Genomic DNA, 10,866 nt, shown 5'->3' with positions numbered 1-10,866 from the left:
ACATCAGTAGCTGGATGTTGGCAAGCTGAGGAAGTGAATAATTTCTGTAGATTCTTGGTGTAAGTTAAGGATACATTGCCCTCACCATTTATTATAGTAAAGACTTATATGGTAGGCATATGTTAATTAATTAATTTATTAGTCTGACACAGCTATCAAATTATAATGTACAAACTGCAGACCTGTCTCAGCGCCAATCACATGTCACGAAGAGTAGATTAATAAAGATGTCAGTGCATTTAGAGTACAAAGACACGAATATCGCAAAGGTTCTCACCAGATAATTCTGTTAATCTCTGTCCTTACTTGCTGCATGACATCGTCACAAGTTACAAGGGTGAGAATTGTGCTTGCCACTTTGTCTGTCACACAGTATTTGTACCAACAATGGAATTGAACATGAATTTATGTCAAAAAGTTAAGAGTAAATAGAAATAAAATAGCAAAATTGAGAACCACATGCCACTGGAAACGTCACAAAGAAAAGAACCCACACTGAGTGGCCAGACATCATGTCAAGACACTGGACATGAAGTCGTTCGTCGGCTGCTGAAGCCTTATTGTGATACATCCCATTCTTTGAATTAGAGGTATCCCTTCTTCAAATATATAAGTCAGAGAAAATACACTCCTGGAAATTGAAATAAGAACACCGTGAATTCATTGTCCCAGGAAGGGGAAACTTTATTGACACATTCCTGGGGTCAGATACATCACATGATCACACTGACAGAACCACAGGCACATAGACACAGGCAACAGAGCATGCACAATGTCGGCACTAGTACAGTGTATATCCACCTTTCGCAGCAATGCAGGCTGCTATTCTCCCATGGAGACGATCGTAGAGATGCTGGATGTAGTCCTGTGGGACGGCTTGCCATGCCATTTCCACCTGGCGCCTCAGTTGGACCAGCGTTCGTGCTGGACGTGCAGACCGCGTGAGACGACGCTTCATCCAGTCCCAAACATGCTCAATGGGGGACAGATCCGGAGATCTTGCTGGCCAGGGTAGTTGACTTACACCTTCTAGAGCACGTTGGGTGGCACGGGATACATGCGGACGTGCATTGTCCTGTTGGAACAGCAAGTTCCCTTGCCGGTCTAGGAATGGTAGAACGATGGGTTCGATGACGGTTTGGATGTACCGTGCACTATTCAGTGTCCCCTCGACGATCACCAGTGGTGTACGGCCAGTGTAGGAGATAGCTCCCCACACCATGATGCCGGGTGTTGGCCCTGTGTGCCTCGGTCGTATGCAGTCCTGATTGTGGCGCTCACCTGCACGGAGCCAAACACGCATACGACCATCATTGGCACCAAGGCAGAAGCGACTCTCATCGCTGAAGACGACACGTCTCCATTCGTCCCTCCATTCACGCCTGTCGCGACACCACTGGAGGCGGGCTGCACGATGTTGGGGCGTGAGCGGAAGACGGCCTAACGGCGTGCGGGACCGTAGCCCAGCTTCATGGAGACGGTTGCGAATGGTCCTCGCCGATACCCCAGGAGCAACAGTGTCCCTAATTTGCTGGGAAGTGGCGGTGCGGTCCCCTACGGCACTGCGTAGGATCCTACGGTCTTGGCGTGCATCCGTGCGTCGCTGCGGTCCGGTCCCAGGTCGACGGGCACGTGCACCTTCCGCCGACCACTGGCAACAACATCGATGTACTGTGGAGACCTCACGCCCCACGTGTTGAGCAATTCGGCGGTACGTCCACCCGGCCTCCCGCATGCCCACTATACGCCCTCGCTCAAAGTCCGTCAACTGCACATACGGTTCACGTCCACGCTGTCGCGGCATGCTACCAGTGTTAAAGACTGCGATGGAGCTCCGTATGCCACGGCAAACTGGCTGACACTGACGGCGGCGGTGCACAAATGCTGCGCAGCTAGCGCCATTCGACGGCCAACACCGCGGTTCCTGGTGTGTCCGCTGTGCCGTGCGTGTGATCATTGCTTGTACAGCCCTCTCGCAGTGTCCGGAGCAAGTATGGTGGGTCTGACACACCGGTGTCAATGTGTTCTTTTTTCCATTTCCAGGAGTGTATGTTGGTGACTGGGAGCACTCTAAAAGCAGTGAGCACCCCAATGTTGGGAGGTGTTTTAAATCGTAGGCGCTGATACCAGAACTAACGATCCAGTGACTGTACGGAAGTGGATAGCAGCCAGACGACCCTACCTGCTGAGATGGAGGTAGGAGTTCCATGGAGCGGGTAGTGCGTAAGAAAGAGCTCCACGAAATCTAAGAACGCGAAGTGTCAAAGATAATAAATGTATTGTATTATCAAGTTGAATATCAGATATGCTATGTACGTAGTATAGAGATGCAGTATACGAGTTGATAGCTGTCCTCATTTATCATGTATTGAGTTGTGATTCTGAAGGTGATGTAAGAAGGTAAATTGAATCCCACTTCTTATTTATGTGGTTGAGTGAATCAGAACGAGAAGCTAATGAGAAGTTAATGCCCGAAGCTGAAGGAAGAAGGTACACGGATTCAGAGCACAGACTAGCTGGGCCCAGATTAATAATACTTAACGGCGACCGAATATTCAGTAAGCGACATTCATTGTATATAAAAGAGCGTTCAGGTGGCAACTTATTTATGTGTTTGGTGCATGAGGTGAAGTATAACAGACCGCTACGCAGCCCAAGACAACCTGAAACACTTCAGCGTATGTTTTGCATTTGTCTATGCATAGCCCTGCTCGAAATGGGTCGCACTCCCCACATTCGAATCGTCGGCTGACTCACAGTAGATGATCAGTCGTCCCGTATGGCTCAACGAATGTGACGTGACGTTAGTTAGTGAAAACACTTGCCTTTGTTTTGTGCAACTGTTTACGCTGATGATCGACATTAGATCCTGTTGGCCTCGGATCACGAATTCTTTTATAAACTCCGACATGCTGTGACCACCCATACGTCTTGCACTGATTATGACGCCACTTTTAAGGTCTGTTAACTTTCGACGTGCATATATAATGCTACACACCTGTTTCCAACAGAGTGCGAAGATACCATGTCTATACTCGCACTATAAGTCACTTCTGACCGCAATATTTGTGCGCCATACCCGACCCATCATTAATGGCAAAATCCTTCCCATTGCTTTTAGCCTTAAAGTAAGTCCCACTGAACAGAATTTTGTAGAGACGATACTGATGGATATTTGCAACCTACACTGAAACACAGACACTGCTGTGTCTCTTATCTCTTTTTCTCAAGAATTCAAAATATTGTTTACAGTGATGCCAATACAGATGAACCACTAGATAGATCTATGAGGCGTGAAGAAGCAATGGCGCTGCAGAGACTCGTGGAATGTGCTTGAGAATATTTAGAAATACCAGAAAAAGGAGAAAATATAGAATCAAATTCGACATCGTCGCTGTAGAAGACGGCGGCGATCCAGGAATTGATGAAGTAGTTCTTTCGTTTACAGAACCATTGTGTTTGATTCCAATATTTACGGTAATCTGTGATCTAAGTGGAATAAAGAATCTTTTCAGGCGAAAAAGATAAGAAGGAACGCGGTGCAATTCAAGACCTGTGTACGCAATGTGGGACAAAGTGTATACATTTTCCTACTGGCGTTACGTCACGTACCATAGAGCCACATCCTTGTTACGTATATGGTACGTTGATGATTTTAAAAAGAGGACATAATAATAATACATCATGGTAACTGGCAACCGGTACAATTATTTTAGATTATTAAGGGAAGTTGGGAAGGAAAACATAGGTACAAAGAAGGTAGCTGCGAAGAAACCATGGGTAACAGAAGAAATACTTCAGTTGATTGATGAAAGGAGGAAGTACAAACATGTTCCGGGAAAATCAGGAATACAGAAATACAAGTCGCTGAGGAATGAAATAAATAGGAAGTGCAGGGAAGCTAAGACGAAATGGCTGCAGGAAAAATGTGAAGACATCGAAAAAGATATGATTGTCGGAAGGACAGACTCAGCATACAGGAAAGTCAAAACAACCTTTGGTGACATTAAAAGCAACGGTGGTAACATTAAGAGTGCAACGGGAATTCCACTGTTAAATGCAGAGGAGAGAGCAGATAGGTGGAAAGAATACATTGAAAGCCTCTATGAGGGTGAAGATTTGTCTGATGTGATAGAAGAAGAAACAGGAGTCGATTTAGAAGAGATAGGGGATCCAGTACTAGAATAGGAATTTGAAAGAGCTTTGGAGGACTTACGGTCAAATAAGGCAGAAGGGATAGATAACATTCCATCACAATTCCTAAAATCATTGGGGGAAGTGGCAACAAAACGACTATTCACGTTGGTGTGTAGAATATATGAGTCTGGCGATATACCATGTGACTTTCGGAAAAGCATCATCCACACAATTCCGAAGACAGCAAGAGCTGACAAGTGCGAGAATTATCGCACAATCAGCTTAACAGCTCATGCATCGAAGCTGCTTACAAGAATAATATACAGAAGAATGGAAAAGAAAATTGGGAATGCGCTAGGTGATGATCAGTTTGGCTTTAGGAAAAGTAAAGGGACGAGAGAGGCAATTCTGACGTTACGGCTAATAATGGAAGCAAGGCTAAAGAAAAATCAAGACACTTTCATAGGATTTGTCGACCTGGAAAAAGCGTTCACAGTATAAAATGGTGCAAGCTGTTCGAGATTCAGAAAAAAAGTTGGGGTAAGCTATAGGGAGAGACGGGTCATAAACAATATGTACAACAACCAAGAGGGAATAATAAGAGTGGACGATCAAGAACGAAGTGCTCGTATTAAGAAGGGTGTAAGACAAGGCTGTAGCCTTTCGCCCCTACTCTTCAATCTGTACATCGAGGAAGCAATGATGGAAATAAAAGAAAAGTTCAGGAGTGGAATTAAAATACAAGGTGAAAGGAAATCAATGATACGATTCGCTGATGACATTGCTATCCTGAGTGAAAGTGAAGAAGAATTAAATGATCTGCTGAACGGAATGAACAGTCTAATGAGTACACAGTATGGTTTGAGAGTAAATCGGAGAAAGACGAAGGTAATGAGAAGTAGTAGAAATGAGAACAGCGAGAGACTTAACATCAGGATTGATGGTCACGAAGTCAATGAAGTTAAGGAATTATGCTACCTAGGTAGTAAAATAACCAATGACGGACGGAGCAAGGAGGACATCAAAAGCAGACTCGCTATGGCAAAAAATGCTTTTCTAGCCAAGAGAAGTCTACTAATATCAAATACCGGCCTTAATTTGAGGAAGAAATTTCTGAGGATGTACGTCTGGAGTACAGCATGGTAATGAAACATGGACTGTGGGAAAACCGTAACAGAAGAGAATCGAAGCATTTGAGATGTGGTGCTATAGACGAATGTTGAAAATTAGGTGGACTGATAAGGTAAGGAATGAGGAGGTTCTACGCAGAATCGGAGAGGAAAGAAATATGTGGAAAACACTGATAAGGAGAAGGGACAGGATGATAGGACATCTGCTAAAACATGAGGGAATGACTTCCATGGTACTAGAGGGAGCTGTAGAGGGCAAAAACTGTAAAGGAAGACAGAGATTGGAATACGTCAAGGAAATAATTGAGGACGTAGGTTGCAAGTGCTACTCTGAGATGAAGAGGTTAGCACAGGAAAGGAATTCGTGGCGGGCCGCATCAAACCAGTCAGTAGACTGATGACCAAAAAAAAAAAGGGAGCGAAGGTAAGGAATAGTACTAATACACTAATGGTTGTCAAGTATTATTGTTGTGTAAACTTTTGGTTACATGATGATTTTCATGTACTGGTACAGAAGCTGTCCCTATAAATATACTCAATTACATACGTAGGTTACAATCTGTTAAAAAGTTCTACATAGGATGCAGACTGCTTGCAAGGTCTGCATTTAAGACCAAGTGAATTATGTGACAAGTAGAAATAGTATAATAAATAGGAAATAAAACTTGTTTTTTTCTCAGTTGGTGGGGTTGGAATTTTCTCTGTTGCAGACATAATTCTCTATAACCCACAAGACCTCACTAGCAAGCGGATTCAGAAGTGGCATGCTGATTCCAACAACGTCACGCACGCATTTAATTTTGTAACAGAATTAGAAAACTTGTTCTAGAGGGTCACTTGATAGGCTGTTGAGCTCTGACACCTGATGACAGTCTATGGAATGTGGCCATACACAATAACAATAATTACTACAAAAATTGTAATATCCCTAAATCGCTTGAGGCAAATGCCGGGATGGTTCCTCTGCAACAGTACAGCCGACTTCCTTCCCCATCCTTCCCTAATCCGATGGCACCGATGCCTTCGCTCTTTGGTCCCCTCCCCCAAATCAATCAGCCAAGCAAAACTTAAAGTTCATGCCAAGGAATTGTGACGGCATTTTTTTTTTTTTTTTTTTTGTTTTTCTAGATGAAGTGTGGCACAGGAAGGAAACACTTCAGGTGTATTATTTTTTCCTCGAGAACACAGTGTCCGTGGTGGCGCCTACTGCCAGACGATATTAAAACTGTCTAGATATTCAAGCAAAGCAATAAGAAATAAATAGCGGGGGATTTATGCTAAGCAGTATAACGTTTGTACCCACGTTGTGCATGTCACCAGGGAATCGTTATAATTCTCTGGATACAATGTTTCCGAGTATACCTCATGCAACACACAAGTGTTTCCAATCGACTGCCATTTCTTTAAGAAAATATCGGTATTGTCAGACCGCAACGGGGTTCAAGAAGCTGTGATGAAGTAGCTGCCAGCAATTGGAAGACTTGCACGACTTTGTAATTTCTAAAAGATTTACCGACTGTCACATAATGTATTGGCATCAGTGGTCATTAAGTGGAAGGGTAATTATAAGAACAATCGAAAAAAACGCAGTGTGGGATCCGTACTAGATAGATTTGATAGAAGAGATAGAGAAGATCCAACGGAGAGCAGCGCGCTTCGTTACAGGATCATTTAGTAATCGGGATAGCGTTACGGAGATGATAGATAAACTCCAGTGGAAGACTCTGCAGGAGAGACGCTCAGTAGCTCGGTACGGGGTTTTGTTGAAGTTTCGAGAACATACCTTTACCGAGGTGTCAAGCAGTATATTGCTCCCTCCTACGTATATCTCACGAAGAGACCATGAGGATAAAATCAGAGAGATTAGAACCCATACAGAGGCATACCGACAATCTTTCTTTCCACGAGCAATACGAGACTGGAATAGAAGGGAGAACCGATAGAGGTACTCAAAGTACCCTCCGCCACACACCGTCAGGTGGCTTGCGGAGTATGGATGTAGATGTAGATGTAGATTAATACAGAAACAACTGGTTTGCTTGATTGGCGACTCCATGTTGTCCTGTGCACTACGACCAGATAACAGGTATACTTGAAAAAAGAGACAGCATTGGTCGTATATTTTTTACTATCGCAAAATCGATTTTCTGTCACTGAGTGACCATCTTCAGTGCTATATTGTATAACTTAAATAGGATGCACTGTTGTCAATAAGCTTACGGCAATCTATGTGATAGCACTGAAGATGGTCACTCAGTGACAGAAAATCGAATTTGCAATAGTAAAAAATATACGACCAATGCTGTCTCTTTTTTCAAGTATAACTGGTTTGCTGCTACCCATCATGACATCCACTCCTGGGCCTATCTCTCCATCTCAGACCAGTACTTCCACCCATCGTCCTCAGTTGTTATTGAACATATTCCAAAATCTGTCTTTCCCTGTTGTTTTAACCCCCTACACTGAGCTTCTTATAGTATTACGGAAGTCATTCCTTGATGTCCCCACACACGTACTATCACCCTGTCCTTCTAGTCAGTATTTTCCACATGTTGCCCTACTCACCGATTCTGCGGAGAACTTCCACATTTATTTTCAGTTCACCTAATTTTTTTACACCCCTCTGTAACACCACGTCTCAGACACTAAGATTTTCTACTTCTTCGGTTTTATCAGAGTCCATGATTCACTTCAGTGCAATGCTTTGCTTCAAAAGTATAAGGAAAGGTCAAATGAAAACGAGACACATGGAAAAAAAGTAAGTAAACTGTTCATTATTTCAAACGTAATCGCCATAATTCTTGATACATTCATCCCACAGTGAGAAAAGTCAGGCAATGCCTTCAATCAAAAATGTCTGCGGTTGCCTACGGAGCCATTTTTGCACCCAGGCGTGCGAAATGAAACCATTTACTACAATAATTTAGGCTCTTAACACACAACGTAAGTTAGAATAAAAGTGAACATACGATAAAATGTATGAAGAGGACACAATACATAGCACATTAAAAAGAGTCGAAGGAACACTTAAGCAAGCCTAAACTTTTAAGCCATGTTTACAAACACACTACAGAGATGTCAATAGCTGTAGCGACGCCAGCGCTCCAAGCGGTTACATTTCACATTGTAGCGAACAGAAGACGAACAAATTTTGTGATTAATTCTATGGCAAGGCTCTAGATTTCATCATGTCTCTTTGACGAAAGGCTATGTTTGACAAAGCTCCGTATTACACTATCAAACTTTCATTGACATAAATATTTGACATACCAACTTTGACAAGGAAATGTGATAGTGTGATACTAGCTCTCGGTAGAGGCTAAAGTATTTACTGTATAATAATCGGTTACCAAAACGATGCGAACGGTTGCTCTTAGACTACATTCATCTTTATGGGCATGGCATTTGAAAACGGTGCGGCGTGCTCCGCCATTCCATCACCTGTAATGTCGTCGCACACCGAAACAGAGGGAGAATTTGATGCTCGGTATGAAGCATTTTTTAACAGAGAGGATATTGATGGCTGGGAGGTGCGCAAGGCAATGAATGAACGACCTTGTTGGTTTTGACCTGGTACCAGAGCCAAAAATTATAAATGCAGCATTGAGGGCATGCCGTAGAATAAATGATTACGCCCTTTCAGTAAGGTTCCTGGAGTCCGTAAAGGATAAGTGTGGGGGCAAAGTCGAAGAAATTTATCCATACGTAATACAAGAAATCCGACCGATGTTGGAAGAGCTCGAAATCAACACTCTTGAAGAACTTGGTTATGACAAACCAGAATTAGCATTGCAGAGTGTTTATGATATGTAGATAGCTATTGCTGATAAAGCAGTGCTTAGGTGAAGTGTTATAGTAGGTATTAACGTCTGAAACATTCCGAAGACATACATCTTCAGTTGCAAATGTATGCAGTTTGTGATTAGTTTACATGTGCAATTGAATGTAATAATAAATTCATTTGTTTGGACTTGAAAAAAATGCATCATGAAAAAAAAATCTCTCGATCTTTCCCTCTTGCGATTTCCACATTTTTGTAGCCCTACAGCACGACATTCGTGACTGTCGATTTTATCTGGACGAAGAGGTGCACGCCTGGGTACAATCATGGTTTCGTATGCAACCGCAAATATTTTTCCATGAAGGCTTCAAATGGTTCAAATGGCTCTGAGCGCTATGGGACTTAACTTCTGAGGCCATCAGTCCCCTAGAACTTAGAACTACTTAAACCTAACTAAACTAAGGACGTCACACACATCCATGCCCGAGGCAGGATTCGAACCTGCGACCGTAGCGCCTAGAACCGCTCGGCCACTTCGGCCGGCATGAAGACAGTGACCGCCTTGTCTCCCAGTTGGATAAGTATATTAACACTTATGTCGATTACTTTTGAAATGATAAACGGTTTACTTACCTTTTTTCCATTTGTCTCGTTTTCATTTGACTGCTCCTTACACATTCTGAGAAGTTTGTTCCTCCTATTAAGGGCGATGTCTGATGCTGGTAAATATCATTTGGCCAGCAATGCCACGTTTACCTGCGGTAATTTGATTTTTACGTCCTTCTTGCTTCGGCTGTCAATTTTGCTACCTAGGTGGCAGAATTAATTCACTTCGTCTACTTCGCAGTCATCAATTCTCATGTTAGGTAGATCATTAATCCCATTCCTTTTACTCCTCCTTTCTGTCCTATTCATCCCGTTTAGTGTTAATCCAAATTCTGTTCTCATTAGACTGTTTATTCTATTCAACAGGTGCTGTATTTTTTCTCACTTTCACTGAGGATAGCAACGTCATCATTGAATTTTATCAGTGACATTTTTCCATCAAGAATTTTAATTCCACTTGTAGAAGTTTCTTTTATTTACTTCCATCAATGATTCTTCAAGCATACGTTGACGAGGATCGGTGCAAAGCGGTATCCACGCTCCTACAAAGTTGTTACCGAGAGAGAGGACGCAATGGCTGGTTCACTCGGCTGCATGAGTATCGAGATTCGATTCCCGTCCGTTCGTCCAGACGTTTGGTCTCCTTTGCTTTCTCAAACGATTAAGGAGACCGCAGGAAAGATACTTTGATACGAATGCGACCGATTTCCGTCCTCATCTTTGTATTTCCTGAACCTCTGTTGTTATGATTTGGGCATTGGCACCACCTTAAAGCCATGTCTTTTTAACATTCTAATAGCCTCACTATAATCTAGTGCATTCAGCAACACTGCATAATAGCATATGACTGCTCTTCTTCCAGAATAGTTAGTAATAAATACATGAGAGATAAAACAGAGAGAAGGCGGCAGTTACCTGACAAATTTCTTCGTCAGTATGCCACAAATGGTCAAACTGTTCTCATATAGACACCTAAATTTATCTTCAAAGTGAGTACCATTAAACTTGTATACTGTCTGAAAAAAAAGCGTAGCACCAGAAGGGGAGTAGGAAGTAAATTGAAACTTTGCGGGTTGAATGGTATGTAACGTTATTCAAGTAATTACCTATATCGAGTCAAATTTTGAAACAACATAGCAGTATGATCCCACTTGCCCTGGATGCATGTACTAATTCGTTTGGGAATGGTGTCATAAAGCCTTTGTACCCTCT

At 42.7% G+C, this 10,866-nt stretch overlaps 1 pseudogene; it reads left to right on the top strand.

The window, feature by feature from the left end:
* Positions 1-8,624: 8,624 nt before the first annotated feature.
* On the top strand, positions 8,625-9,242 carry LOC126156924 (cytochrome c oxidase subunit 5A, mitochondrial-like; annotated as a pseudogene).
* Positions 9,243-10,866: the final 1,624 nt, after the last annotated feature.

The sequence above is a fragment of the Schistocerca cancellata genome, chromosome 1, assembly GCF_023864275.1.
Source record: "Schistocerca cancellata isolate TAMUIC-IGC-003103 chromosome 1, iqSchCanc2.1, whole genome shotgun sequence".
NCBI lineage: Eukaryota > Metazoa > Arthropoda > Insecta > Orthoptera > Acrididae > Schistocerca > Schistocerca cancellata.
This window is presented reverse-complemented; position numbering and strand designations above follow the sequence as displayed.